We start from the raw sequence: 14,696 nt of genomic DNA, 5'->3' as shown, positions 1-14,696 counted from the left end.
CTGTGAAAGGAAATTATTTATTATATGAGGTGTTTTATTGAGAAGGGGAGGGGTCCTCTGAGATATAGTGCCCAAGGGTGGTGATTGGGGCAGTGGATCTGACCTGGGCATTGGCAACCTTTTCACTGGATATGAGTTGGAGTGGGTAATGGTTGCAGGATTACCCCCATTTATTTGTTGTGTGATCCTTGGGAAAATTGTTTAATGTCTTTGAGCTTACAGGCTTGTTGAGAGAGAGAGACAGGCAGACAGGCAGACAGACAGACAGACACTGCCGTTATTAACCATTTATTGAAGGCTTACTCTGGGCCAGCTACTATTCTAAGGGCTTTGCATGTGTCAACTAATTTACTATTATTATGCCCATTTTCCCATTTTACAGATGAGGATCAGTAAGTGGTGGGAACCCATCTCATTTCTAAGACACAAAAGGCTATAGACTATGAAAGCTGCAAAGGGATATAGGGATCATTTTACCCATGCTCTTCAGTTTGTAGAGGAGGAAACTGAGGCCCAGAGAGTGGAAGTGACTTGCTAAAGAACACACAGCAAATGAATGACAGGATCAGATTCCAGGTGCACTAACTCCCATTTCAGTGCTCTATCTGCCAAGCACTGCTCACCATTAAAAGGTTCATGGTTGGGGACATTCATGACAGCCCAGGTGGTGGTCTTGATAGAGCCTGGGTTCTTACTCATTCCAAAGAACTGGATACAGTAAATTATCGTTTCCTATTTGGAGAATTCAGAATCAGTGACAGTTTGGCCTGGGCTGGGTTGAAATTGACTTCTGAATGATCTAAGTGGAAAGTGTCTATTGACAGTGACAAAAGCAAACAAATTTAAAAAGTGTAACTGAAGAAAAAGTATAATGTTTATAGCTCCTGTCATATAGATAGTGGTGGCTGAGGGTGACTGAATCACCCAGAAAGGGAAGGCCTTGTTTTCTTTCTTCATCAGAATGACTTTGGGTCAGGGTGGTTACTAATCTCATTTTGCAGAAGTGGAAACTGAGCCTCAGATGTGGTCAATAGGTCCTTCAGGTCACTTAGCTGCTAAGGTGTTTCCGGTGACCAGGCATAATAAACTCTTTCTACTGACTCACCAATCAGGCATTTAACTGTGATTGTGTCCTCTTTAGTTGTCCCTTTCCCGTAGTCCCCTTAGTTCCCAAACATGTGAGAGGCTGTGTGGCCAACTAGTTAAGAGCAGGTGCTTTGGTGTTTCTCCCATTTACTAGCCAGGTGGCCTCTGGCAAGTAACTTCACCTCTCTGGCCTCAGTTTCCTCATCTGTAAATCAGGGAGAATAATAATGACCCTCCACAGCTGCTGAGACAGCTCAGTCCCAATAAACGTGCTCATGCTTGTAAACTCTTAGTGTAATGCCTCATGCATGTTAAGCACTTAATAATATTAGCTATTATTGTCATGTTATTATCTAGAGTAAGAAAATGGCAGTCCCTTTAAGGATAGTCTATACTTTAGGCTTCTCAGCAATCTAGACAAGACCCCAATTAATAGAGATGAGTGACCTCTAATTTATTTTTAAGTGACCTTTATTTATTTTTAAGCCAGTGGGTCAGTTGAAGCTTAGAGAGGTTAAGTGACTTGCTTAAGGTCCCATAGCCTAAAGTGGTAGATAGAACTCAACACTGAACCCGTCTGGGTTCATGGACTTCCTACCACACTGCATTGTTTGTAGAGAAATCCTGAAAATTTTGCTAAGGTTCAGTTGTTTCATGTGAGCTGCATTCCTGTTTCCTTTCCTTGATCTTAGTTTCTCTCTTTAAGGAAGAAAGGAAAGTTTTTTTCAGGGATACCAAATATGCTGAGTTGGGACACTAGTTGAGGAGAGAGGTGAGGGAACCTACCCACAGGTAGATCAACATGATCCTTGTCTTTAAATCCCAGTGAAGCTTTCTGCTGCATGTGTGTGTGTGTAAGTGATAGTGGGAATGGGGTGGGGTTGCTAAGAAGGAAAGGGCAATGGGTACATACACCAGGAGTATTCTTTTTGGTGGTTCCAGTGGGTTGGGGTGGGGGTGGGGGACAGAGAAAGGAGAAGAGCCTAATCGTAATTCCATTTCTGCTACTCACTTTCTCCTGTGCCAAGTTCTCTGGCTCTAATGTACTGATTCCATGAGGAAATCAAGGCGCCTGTGTAAATTAACCAGTGTGGTACGTGTGTGGTACAGGGTCGGTGTTTGATGAATGGCAGCTGTCATTATAATTCACCCAGAATTTTATGTTCCTGAAAACCAGGAACTGTCTGCTGCACCACACTGGTGGTTGAGAGGTTCAAGGAAAGTAATAACTGTGGACATGCTTAGGGGACTGTAAGATGAGGCAAGATATGATGAAGCTCCCTCTGCCCTTCCTCTCCAGCCAGTGTGCTTGGTCTACACTGCTCATTCATTTCTCATTCACTCCACTAAGTTTCTTCATCTGTAAAGTGAGGGATTGCTCCCAACCTGTTTTGGGTAATGGGGCCCTTTAAGATTGTGACGGAAGCTGTGAACACTTTGCACAAACTTGTGGAGACCTACACAGACACACATGCGTAATTTTGCATACGAGGTTCATAGACCCTGCAGGCTCATTGATGGGCTCCTCGAGTTCAGAGGGCTGGTTCTCATCCACCTTCTTACCTCCTGCACCCCCTTTCCTAGAATATTCCTCCCTAAAGCCTGACACACACTCCGTGGGGTCCGGTGCAGCCCCTCCCCTGCTCTCTCAACCCAGTCTTCCTTTTCCCTTCCTAAACTAAGCTGGCTGCCCGCCCAGCCTCCCGCTGTGATGTTAGGAAACCAAAGCAGGTTTGGAAAGTGAAACCTCATTCCAGCTGTATTCTAAACATCAGACTTGGAGTTCCCCCTGTGACCGTGTGGGGAGCAGCTTTAGCTTTTTGGCTGCTTTAAAAAAGAAATGCCCAAAGCAGGGAAAGTCCCTCCATCCTCTAGGAATCCCAGGCTGGGCCCTAAGAGAAAAAAGTGAGGCAAGGTCATCTCCTCCACGTGAGCCTTACCCCCTGGGTCCTTTCTTCTCTACCCTTGCTCACCAGTGTAAACACTTCTCACTTGAGCCAGTGATCTGCCGTCTCGCCTTTGTTTCTATGGGGCTGCTCCGTACGTGCTCCTGGCTGGCGCTGGAGGGTCTGCAGGAGGTGGCAGTGTGGAGGTGCAAGCTGAGGCCTCCCAGCAGGCTCTGGGGACTTGCCCAGGCGGAGGCAGGATTCAGATCCCTACCAGGACTCTGCCACATCCTGCCCTGCCCTTTGGTCCCGCTCTAGCCTGTTCTTTCTGTGTTATGCTGTTCTGTATCTCCCTTCCCCTCCCCATCACGTTTCACTGGGTCGGAGGTACTAACTCTGGCAGCTGCTCTTGTCCTTCCAACCACATTCAGGCTGGAGGGCTGCAGTTTCAGCCCCCCCAGTCTTCTCACCTTCACCGCAGGGGACAGTGGCTGTGCACATCTGCTTGTTTACTGTAGCTGGAGACCACATGTGGCGTGTTTGTTGATGTGCTCATCGGGTTACTGGAGGGACCCACCACAAGGTGCCTTGGGGGGCAGGGCAGACCTGGGAGTGAGGCCCATGGGGAAGCGTTGGTTCTTCCAAAGTTGCTGGGTGACAGATTTTAGGTCCTACTCCTCACTCCTGACACTTTGGAGTCGGATCTTTGTTTTTGTTTTCCTCTGCATGCTTGTCAGAAGGTCCCCCTTTCTCTGTGCATGCTCCCAAAGCACAACAATCCCCTCCCTCCCCCTGCCCCCAGCCCCTGGGAGAAAGCCTGTGAAGAGCAACAAACTTGGAGTTGAAATCAGACAGGTCGCTGACTCTCTGTATGTCTTTATTAACTATTAACAAGTTACTAACAGTCTGCCCCTTGGTTTTCTTTCTGGAAATGGATCCAAGACTATGCTCCTAGGACACCTCAGAGGATTAAATGAGGCCATTAGTAAACTACCCAGCACCCTTTTTGGTTGGCACAAGGAAATGCTGGGAAACCAATTCCTTCCCTTCCTCTCCCCAAATGTTCAGGCTCCAGCGTTTCTTTCCTCCATGTCTCCCCACTCCCAGTGGAGGTGTCATCTCAGTGTTAGGAGACATGAGGGCAGACGAGGGGGAAGCTGACAATGACTTTCCATCAGCTGTTAGGCACTGAGTTAGACACTCTGGTTACTTCTCTTATTAGGAAGAGAACACATAGGAAACGGTGATGACTCAGGCCTGTCCTGAGCTCTTCTGCCCTCTGGGAAGCAAACTTCAGAGACTTGGCCCCATGCCGTTTTCTTCACCGTATTTCTGTCTCTGAGTGAGTGGAGTGAGGCTTGGTACCCTCTTTCTCCCTTCTGACTGTCCCTGCAGGCCAACACACAGACCCTTTTTCAAAGAGTTTCACAGACAGCCCTGGCCAGGTAGTTCAGTTGGTTAGAGCATTACCCCAGTACACCAAGGTTGGGGGTTTGATCCCTTGTCAGGGCACATACAAGAATCAACCAGTGAGTCCATGAATAACAGGAGTAACCAATCGATGCTTCTCTCTCTCCCTCTCTCTCTCTCTCTCCCCCCCGCTCCTCTCTCTCTCTAGAAAATCAGTAAGAAAATTTTTTTTTAAAAGTTCACAAATAGGCTTACAAAGGAAGTGATGAGTTTTGGGATTTTACAGGATTCTTGTGGTTGTGCTCTGGATTCTGACCCTTTTCTGAGCTAGTCCTGGGAAGCCCCTTGGCTTCCTGCCCATTGCACCCATTCTCTGGGATGCGGGTCCCCAGTCTCTTGCTTCTTTTATGCTATCTCACCTACCCCCTAGCCCCGCATCTGACTCCCTCAGCACTTAGGCCTCAGAGCATTCAAGAAGTCACCTAAGAAATTTCCTCAAAATGGGATTTGGAAATTCTGTGCCTTAGTCATGTCTTATAGAGGTAGCTTTGAGCAGTGAAAAGAGCAAGGGATTGGAAATTAGGAGACCTGAGTTCAAGTCTCAGTTCAGCTCCAAATCTAGTTGTGAGGTTTTGGCAAACTTCTTGCCCTTTGTGGGCCTCAATTTCCTCATCTAGGAAATGAAGTTTGGTGAGTTGTGTTTTTTTTAATGTCTTTATTGATTTCAGAGAGAGGAAGGAGAAGGGAGAGAGAGAGAGAAACATCGATGAGAAAAAAACATCAATCAGCTGCCTCCTGCATGCCCCCTACTGGGGATGGAGCCCACAACCTGGGCGTGTGCCCTGACTGGAAATCGAACTGGCCAGCTCCTGGTGCATGGGATAGTGCTCAACCAACTGAGCAACACCAGCCAGGCTAGGAAATAGAGTTTAACAACGTTATTTTTGAGGCCTTTCTGAGTGAAAAGATACCAAACTAAAGGATTTCTAATGCACTGAAGGAGATTAGGGGCATAGGTTGTCCTGTTGCCCCTAAAATCAGTTCACATCACTCCTCCTACAGGTGAGGCTGAGGGGTTATCATTATCACCCCTCCTTTCCCTCCCGCCCTTCCAAGTCCTGGGACTTGCTTCACCACTTAGCTCATGCAGTCCTTCCATAGGCAAGATCACATTCATCCATTGGCCCCCTGCTCGACATTTTCATTCCTCCACCCCTTCACTCCCTCCATTCCTTCACCCATTCCTTCACTGATCTACTCATTTATCTTTACATCTGTGTCACTTAAAATTCTTTGTTTTAGGCACAGAAAACAACTTTGGTTAACTTAAGCAGGAAGGTAACCTACTGGGGATAATGTGAGTAGCTCATAGAATGGATAGGGCATTGGAGAACCTGACTTGGAAAAATAATGAATGAGAAACCAGGGAAGCTCTGTGTGTTTGCGCATCAGGTACTACTTGACTGCATACCCTGGGGGAGAAGTGATCCCACAAAAGAATGTTAAGGTGATATTTGATGGGGGAATGGATGCTGTGTAGAAAAAACACACAAGCAAAGAAACAAATTAAACCAATACTCTACCCATCCATCCATCCATCCATCATATATCCATCCACTCATCTACCCACCCACCCATTCATCCAGCCATCCATCCTCTCAGCCAACCGAGCGACATGCCTTTATTGAGCACTTGCCATGTTCCAGAAGCCGTGCTAAGCACTTTGATTCAGTGCAAAGCCACCCATCAGAAACATCCCAAGAGTGTCCTCACAAAGGACATGTCTATGGAGCTGAAACAAAGATGAGGACCCAGGGAAACAAATTCATGTATATCCATGTATTGGAGTGTCCCAAACAACATTGCTAGGGACATGGTGACTCATCTAGATGTAGGGAGATGAGAGATGGGTTTTGTGGACATCTCACATCGCCAGGAGATTGCTAGTCATGGGTGCAGAACAGGATGTTGCCAGGACTAGGCACCAGGAACCCTTGGTCTGCCTCTAGCCTCTGTTCTCTAGCACTGGGCAAGTTATGCCTCCTCTTTCTTATCTATAAAATGGGAAGAATGAACATGAGAATCCCTGCCTTATTTAACTCAGAGAACTGCTGTGGAGGTGAAATGAGTTAGTGGACACGAGTATGTTTCCAAACATAAAGAAAGAGAACTGTTTTTACCACCCTTCTGTTTCCAGTGCGGCTGATGATAAGATCTGTGGCTCATGTGCTGCTCCCACTTCCCTCACACCCCCACTGCCCACCACCCAGCGGTAACCATGGTGAGGATCTGTTAAGTTTTTCAGTTCCTCCAGCTGGAGGGCAAATGTCCAGGGTAATCACTGCTACCCACCCCAGAGAAGTGAATGGTCAAGGCTCTGCACGCCCCGCAGAGCAATTGGGTGAGTGTGTCTGTGTGGAAACAGGCCCTGGTTTCCTGCATATGGGGATGAAATAATGAGGGGAAGCTCTAAACCATGTGGACGTCCCAACTATTTTCAGTTCACAGTAGGAAGGAGCCAAGTTGTGGCCAGGTCAACACAGGAGACCACAGCTGAGATCAGAGGTCAAACCATATATTATCTGGAAGGGTTAGCCCTGCACTTATAGGGTTCCAGGCCATAACCCTGGGTGAGGCATGTCAACTCTCTGAGCCTGTTTTCTCTTTTGTGAAATGGGTGTCTTGCCTGCAGGAAGCAGCCTGTTGGTGGGACTGGTTCATCTTTGTCACTTGTCCTGGGATGAACGTCTGGGCCAGGCACACGCCTGCCAGTCTGCCTGTCCACTAGTCTTTTCCAGCCAAAGGTCTTTTCCTTATCTGAAAAGCACTCCTTTGCTGCCTTTCATTATTGGTGGGCTACATATTGCTGCAACTTCTATGGAGGGCAGTTTGGGAAACCCTATTAAATTTGAAAAGCACATATTTTATTTAAGCACTAGAAATCCTACTTCTAGGGAGTTGTCTTATGCATATACTTACACATGTACAATATGATATATACAAAATATTCATAATCTGTAATAATGAAGATTGGAGATAGACTAATTGTCCATCAATAAGGGGCTGATTAAACACTTCTGGCACTTCCATATAATGGAAGGTCAGGCTGCTACTAAAAAGATTGAGGCAGTACCCTACATGAAGATATGGAATTATCTCTGAGACACAAGAAGTTAAAAGGGGCAGGGGACAGCCCTGGCCAGTGTGGCTTAGTTGGTTGGGCATTTTTCTGTGTACCAAAAGGCTGATGGTTCAATTCCCCTTCAGGGTGCATGCCCAGGTTGTGGACTCGATCCCCAGCAGGGGGCATGTAGGGGGCAGCCGATAGATGTTTCACTCCCACATCAATGTTTCTCTCTCTCCCTCTCCCTTCTTTAAAAAAAGGGGGTGGTGGTAGAGGGACAGAATGGCTTATATAGTATGCCACGTGTGTGGGGAAAAAAGCAGACTCATCTATGCTTGTCAACCCATAGATTCTCTTTGGAGGCTCATATGAAACTGGTAACAGTTCCCTTCCCTTCCCATCAGGAAGGGTAAGGGGAGGGAGGCCTGGGGACAAGGGTTAGGAAGGAGGCCTCCTTTACATTGGGTATCATTTTGTATCTTTAGAATTTTGTATCATGTGTGTGTTGGATCATGTGTCTGATCTGTTTATAAAAAGTCATCTGGCGCGGCCGGGCGTGGCTCGGATTGAGCGTCGACCTAGGATCCAGGAGATCAGGGTTCGATTCCCGGTCAGGGCACATGCCTGGGTTGTGGGCTGCAGCCGATCGATGACTCTCTCATCATTGATGTTTCTATCTCTCCCTCTCCCTCTCCCTCTCCCTCTCCCTCTCCCTCTCCCTCTCCCTCTCCCTCTCCCTCTCCCTCTCCCTCTCCCTCTCCCTCTCCCTCTCCCTCTCCCTCTCCCTCTCCCTCTCCCTCTCCCTCTCCCTCTCCCTCTCCCTCTCCCTCTCCCTCTCCTTTCCTCTCTCTGAAGTCAATAAAGATATATTTAAAAAAAAAAAAAGTCATCTGGCAGGATGTGTCCAAATGTCAGGGGAAAATCCCCATGGAAATTTGGTCCCAGTCTTAGAGCCTCTTTTATCCCTCAGTCCAGTGAGAGGTCCAGGTTATCTCAGGGGGGCTCTCTGAGGTGGAGTCACTGACTCAGTAGCTCATCCTTGCTCCAGCCCCTTCACCTGACCCCTCATCCCATCAGTGAAGTGGGCTTTTAGAATCACATTTTGACACCAAACACACAGCCTTACTTGCCTTTCCCCAAAGAAGGAGAGTGACATTTGATGCTCCGGGGAAGGAAGAGCAGATCATTATCTCCTCTGACAGATGGTGTTGGGTAATGGAAACAGCCCAGGCCTTGGACTTGCACAAGCTTTGGTTCAAATTTCTGCTTCTGCTGGTGAAGCTGTGAAAGCTTAAGAAACTGCCATGATCTTGGTGGGCGGTTTCCCCATCTAAAATGCTGACTACTGTTGAACTGAGATGACTGGGAAGGGAAGGGGAGGTCATCGTATACAATGCCTGGCACATAGCAGGGGCTCAGTAAATGGCTGCAGTTTTACACATGTGTACATTGTCACTGAAGTCAATCCAGTCTGCTGGGGCCCTTTATCAGAAAGGAAGGAAGAAACAGTAGTGGCTGGAACTGGGCCCAGTTCAGCAAACACTGGTGGTCCCCCCACCTCCCCTGGCCAGGCTTGACCCCCCCCTCCCCCCCCCCCAGTACAGGTGAAAAATGCACAGTGCCTTCCCTCCAGGAGTGCATGTTGATTAGGTGACTGCCTCGACTTTGCAGCTGCCCTCTGTAGCTATGAGATCTGAAGACAGTGTGGCCTGTCCCAAGGTGACTGTTTACAGGACAGGACTTGGCACTGGTGTTCACAGCGGGGCCCGCAGGGAAGAAGCTGACTTGGGAAGGAGCAGGTATTCTGGAGGCCCCTCCATGAGGATGGAGCAATGGATCAGTGGGACCCTGGTAACAGCCTCCCCCATCATCAGGGGTTCTTACATCCCAGCTCCACAGATGACCCTGCAGCCCACTGGCCTTACTTGCCACATGGGAATTATTCTGAAAACAGGTTTACCTTCCAGCTGCAGCCCCTTCTCCCAGGACCAGCAGTGGTGGAAAGCACGGGTGTTGAGACTAAGGCAGACCTGGGTTTGCGTTCTTGCCTGGTTGTTGATTTGCCCAGTGGCTGTGTTATTTAACTTTGCTGAGCCTCGGTTTCCTTGCTTGTCAGGTGGGGTTAATAATACTACCTACTGTTCACTGTGCGTATTCTAAGTGTATGAGGCATTACAAAAATGTTGTTTCAGTAGAGCTGGCTAAAGTTGAGCTGGTTGGTCTAAAACGAGGGTAAAAATCTTCTTAGGGAAGGAATTATTACTCTTTGGCTTATGGGAAAATGCTCAGTGGGCATGTTTGATTATAAAGGGGGGGGCCCTACCTCATCTCACCCCTACCCATACTGCCTGGAGAGGGCCAGACTGTTCTGCAGAAGAAAGAACTGGCATTGGTTGTTGTTCACGGTCAGTGTGAGTGGGTGAGGGGTTGTGAGGGAGAAGAGGAAGGATGTGCAGGGGTCCCAGTTCCTGGGAAGAAAATCAGGCCAGGGAGAGATTAATTTCTTCTGGCAGGGAATGGCCAGAGCATCTTTAAGGCAGGGGTCTTTATGGCTAATATCCAATGTCAAGTTCTCACCTGAATTAATCTGTGCTACATTCAGTCTATCTTATGCCCAAATTTCCAGTAAACATCTGCTGATACCCAATAGCTTATAAAAGTGCTGCTTTGGGGGAAGAAGGAGTGAGGGTCCTGACCCATGTCCGCTGAAGCATGTGAAGAGAGAACCCAGTGGAAGCCGGCAATTGAGGAAGATGTGCCAGGTTACAACACGAGCCTTCAGTTCTGCTGCGGGATGCGGATGGCGTGAAACTCTAGACTGCTTGCAGTACCTGAGATGGGGGATGGAATGGTTTTTTGGATATTCTGGTGAGGCCCTGGATGACCCCATATCAGAATGCCAAGTGGGTGGCTTGAAAAGGATGGTGGGCAAGCTGAGAATCAGGCCAGTGAGAACCGGATGGAGCAGAGGCAGCAAGTGAGGGGCCGTGGGCCCCAACCACACCCAGAGAACACAGCATGAATTCCCCCAGCTATGGCACTGGAGCAGTCAGGAGGGTTCACAGGCAGGATGAGATGAGCCACACCTCAACGTGACACCAATTGAAGCCCGAAGGAGGTGAATCAAGTCCCTCACCCCAACCAGAGCCACAAGGCTGCTTACGTGGCCCTTGCATACTGAAGCCACCTTGGGAGGTCAGAAACAGCCCTGACAGAGTCTAACCTTCGCACTGGTGGTGAATGTTTACCCTAAGTGCCACTGCCTAATTCCAGAGGAGACAGGTTCCCAGTGTTTCCTCCACTGTTAGTGGGAGGTATTCCAATGTGAGGTCAGTTACTGAAAACAAAGAGAACAGCTTTTTTGTGTGTGCATATCTAAGTGGTAACATGTACATTTTTGACACTAACACATGATTAACGATGAAGAACCACTCCCCACACAATCCTCCAGCCACAAAACCACCCTCGTGTATTGCAGACACAGGCTGCTGTCTAGCCTCAGCGCTGCAGACACTCAGACTTCCAGCACTTCTCTCTTCATAGCTTTGTTAGTGCTTCTGAAAACAGGAGGGAATCCTGACAGCCAGGACCCTTCCTTTTATGTCCTACAGCTGTCCACTGATGGCCTCACTTTCTTAATGAGGCTTAATTTCCCCACCAAGGACCAGGCTGGAGATGCTCAGAAAGTGGGATGTGGAGCTGTTTTGTTAAAAAGAAAAAAAGAAAGAGAGAAAGAGAGAAAGAGAGAAAGAAAGAGAAAGAAAGAAGAGAAAGAAAGAGAAAGAAGAAAGAAAGAAAGAAAGAAAGAAAGAAAGAAAGAAAGAAAGAAAGAAAGAAAGAAAGAAAGAAAGAAAGAAAAGAAAGAAAGAAAGAAAGAAAAGAAAGAAAGGGAAAGGGAAAGGGAGAAAGAAAGAAAGAAAGAAAAAGAAAGAAAGAAAGAAAGAAAGAAAGAAAGAAAGAAAGAAAGAAAGAAAGAGAGAGAAAGAAAAAGAAAGGAAGGAAGGAAAGAAAGAGGGAAAGAGGCAGGCAGAGAGGGAGAGAGGGAGGGAGGGAAAGGAAAGGAAAGGCGGGAGGGGGAGAGAGAGAAAATGAAAGGTGGTTAAGGTCAGTGGTGCTCGTGCAGGCTAAATAGCCATCTCAGATGGTGAATACAGGAAAATGGAATTTATTTAAGGAAAGGGGGGTGGGGGATGGGGAACCCAAAGGGGAGGGCTGCACAGCACTGAGTCAAAGGGTATTGGGTCCATGATGACAACAAAAATATATTTAGGACAGTGAAACAAGGAAGAGCATAGAAGTAATGGGAGAGCCTCACCGAGAAGTCAGAGAAGGAGGCCCTGGCGGCAGGTTCAGGGGTTAAGCCTGGGACAAGCTGCCGCTGCCCATTGCTCCCCTGGTTGCATGTCTCCCGGGTCCCCTCAGAGGGAAGAAGGGGGATGGAGATGGCACTGGCCTGCTTCCCTAGTGGGGAGCTTGTGCTGGGTCCTTTGTCCCGAGCATATTTATCTCTTTCTTGCAGATGGAAATCTTAGGGGAGGTCCCAGGGGAGGGTCTCAATAGAATAGTCATTCGTCAGCTTTCCAGGTGTGCTCTTTCAGGGTCATGGTCTCCACTGATTGGTCGGTGCCAGGGCAGGGGTCATTAGTCAATGTAGCTGGTCCTGAAGCAGCCATGGTGCCACTTGTCTGGTTTTGCTGCTTTTCTGGGTCTGGAGCGGAAATAGGACTGAGGCCTAGATGTTATCTTTAGGGAGGAAACGCTCGGGGGTTTAAACCGCATGACCAGCGATATGCTCGGGGAGGATAGGTCACCCTGGGGACAAGGTTCTTTTTCCCCAGTTTCACCCCTTGCTAGGCATCCAGAACTTTCTGTCCTGGTGAGTTTCTGTACCTGAGTTTCTGTACCTGGCCTCTGCTCATGTCTGTCTAACAGAAAGAAAAGAAGGAACACAGAAAGACAAGATGGAAACATAGAGGCTGAATCTGTCTGACAGTGAGGTGGGGCTGGACCAGGCTGATGGGTGTCAGGTTGGATGGATTTTCTCTTCATTGCTCTGTAGAAGCTGTCCTTTCCCCCCTTCTGTTAATGGGGGATAATATTAGACAATACCTTCCTCAAGGCTTGTTGGGAAGATCAAGTGAGATGACAAAATTTAACAGTGCGTGGCACATGTAGGCACTCAGTATAAAGTAGCTGTTATTTTGATTGTCTCCTATCCTCTTTACTTTTGGTTTCTCTCTCTCTTGTTTTCCTCTCTTCCCTCCACTTTCTCCATTTGTGAGAAGGTGAATGATAGTACCATTAAGAATCTCTGCTGTGGCCCAGCCAGGCGTGGCTCAGCGGTTGAGCCTCAGCCTAGGATCCAGAGGATCGGGGTTCGATTCCCGGTCAGGGCACATGCCCGGGTTGTGGGCTCGATCAATGACTCTCTCATCATTGATGTTTCTGTCTCTCTCTCTCCTTTCCTCTCTCTGAAGTCAATAACGATATATTAAAAAAAAGAATCTCTGCTGTGAGGAGTTGGGAACGAGGGGCTGGCCATAGGGATTGTCATGACCCCCATTTGGGGCAGCCAAGCCAAAGCAGTGTGGACGTTCTACCTCCCTCACTTCCTGCTCCTTGAGAACCAGCTCCACCACTTGCTAGCTGTCCGACACTGAGCAAATAAATGGCTTAACTTTTTCCAGCCATTTTCCTTATTGGTCACATGGCATGATACTATATATATTACATAATGTGGCTGGGATAGTTAATTGGCATATTCTATGTCACAGGCCCAGCAGAATGCTTGGCACATGGCAAATGCTCCGTACATGTAGCTGCTTAAGCTAAATTGATGAAGGCCAACAACCTAAGAGTCATTCTTGGCTTTCCTTTCTCTCACACCTTCCTTAGGTTGGGACCCCCCAGAAGCAGACCATGAGATAAAGATTTGAGCTCAACTAGTTTATTGGGAAGTGGTCCCTGGAAGTTCCAGTAGGGAAACAGAGAAATAAAACATAAAAGGGAAGGAAGCCACTGCAGGGTTCTTTAGTGAGCAGATTACCATTGTAATGGGGCAACCCTGCTGGGACCTCTGGGAGACTGTGTAGAGCAGTCTCAGAGTAGTCTATCCCCCCAACCTCCCCCACCCTCACCCCTTTGCGGGTGGGGAGAAGCTGAGTGACTTGCCCACCAATGATTGCCTGTAGGATTCTAGAGCTTGGCTAGAGAGGAAAAGACCTCCACACACTTTCAACCCCTCCCCTACCCCACGGGCAGGAAGGCAAGAAAGGAAGCTGGTGGGCATTCTTCCAGTCCAGTGGCCTGAATGGCACAGCTAGAGGTCTCGTTATTCAACCTTAGGATTGGGTTAAGGGAGTCTGGTCAGACCAGAGTTCCAGGAAAGCCACAGTGGAAAAGCTGTTTTTTTCCATATCTGCACTTGTGTCAGGGCCACCATTCACTTTGTTGCTGGTCAGGACTGTGATACTTGGCCTCCTTCTGTCATGAGGATCCTGCTACTTCTACCTGGGCATCATGGGAGGGCTTATTAATTTTCTATTGAAAGTGGCAGAAATCTAATTTAAATGAGCTTAATCAAAAAAGAAACTTAATGACTCATGTAACTGGAAAGTATAGGAAGTTCCAGGCTTCAGGTCTGGCTTGATCCAGAGTCTCAAACAATGTCATCAGGGGTTTCTTACACTCTACTTTTCATCTCTGCTCCTTGTGTATGTTGCCTGGTTTTCGTCTAAAAATGTTGGGGCTTCCTTTATTCAGAGGTGGGAGAAAGGGACAACGTCACAGGCTGTTCAAGCCTTTCATCATTCTAGCTCAGCCAACCCCAGTAAAGAGCAAACTTCTTTCTCCAAGTGTTCGCTACTAACCTTTGGGAAGTACTCAGTCTGGCCCCTGGTGGAGATTTGGTGGGTTTCCTACCCCTCTCTTGGACTGATCTCTACAGTGGGAAGGGCCCTGGAGACAGACAGTGTCATCAAGACCACGTTATGGTCAGACACAGAACTGTCCATGTTCACTGTGAGGGTGAATGGGAGGTGGGGCACAGTTCCTTCTACTACTCTGAATCTATTTCCTATAACACTACCAGCCAAGGGTACAGGAACATATCAGACTTCTGTGATGTTTGGGGGAGATGTTGGGTGGTTTTTATCGCAACAATGCAAACAACCTAGAATGAAATATTAGAT

Source organism: Miniopterus schreibersii (genome assembly GCF_964146895.1).
Source record: "Miniopterus schreibersii genome assembly, chromosome: 16".
Classification (NCBI taxonomy): Eukaryota; Metazoa; Chordata; class Mammalia; order Chiroptera; family Miniopteridae; genus Miniopterus; species Miniopterus schreibersii.
This window is presented reverse-complemented; position numbering follows the sequence as displayed.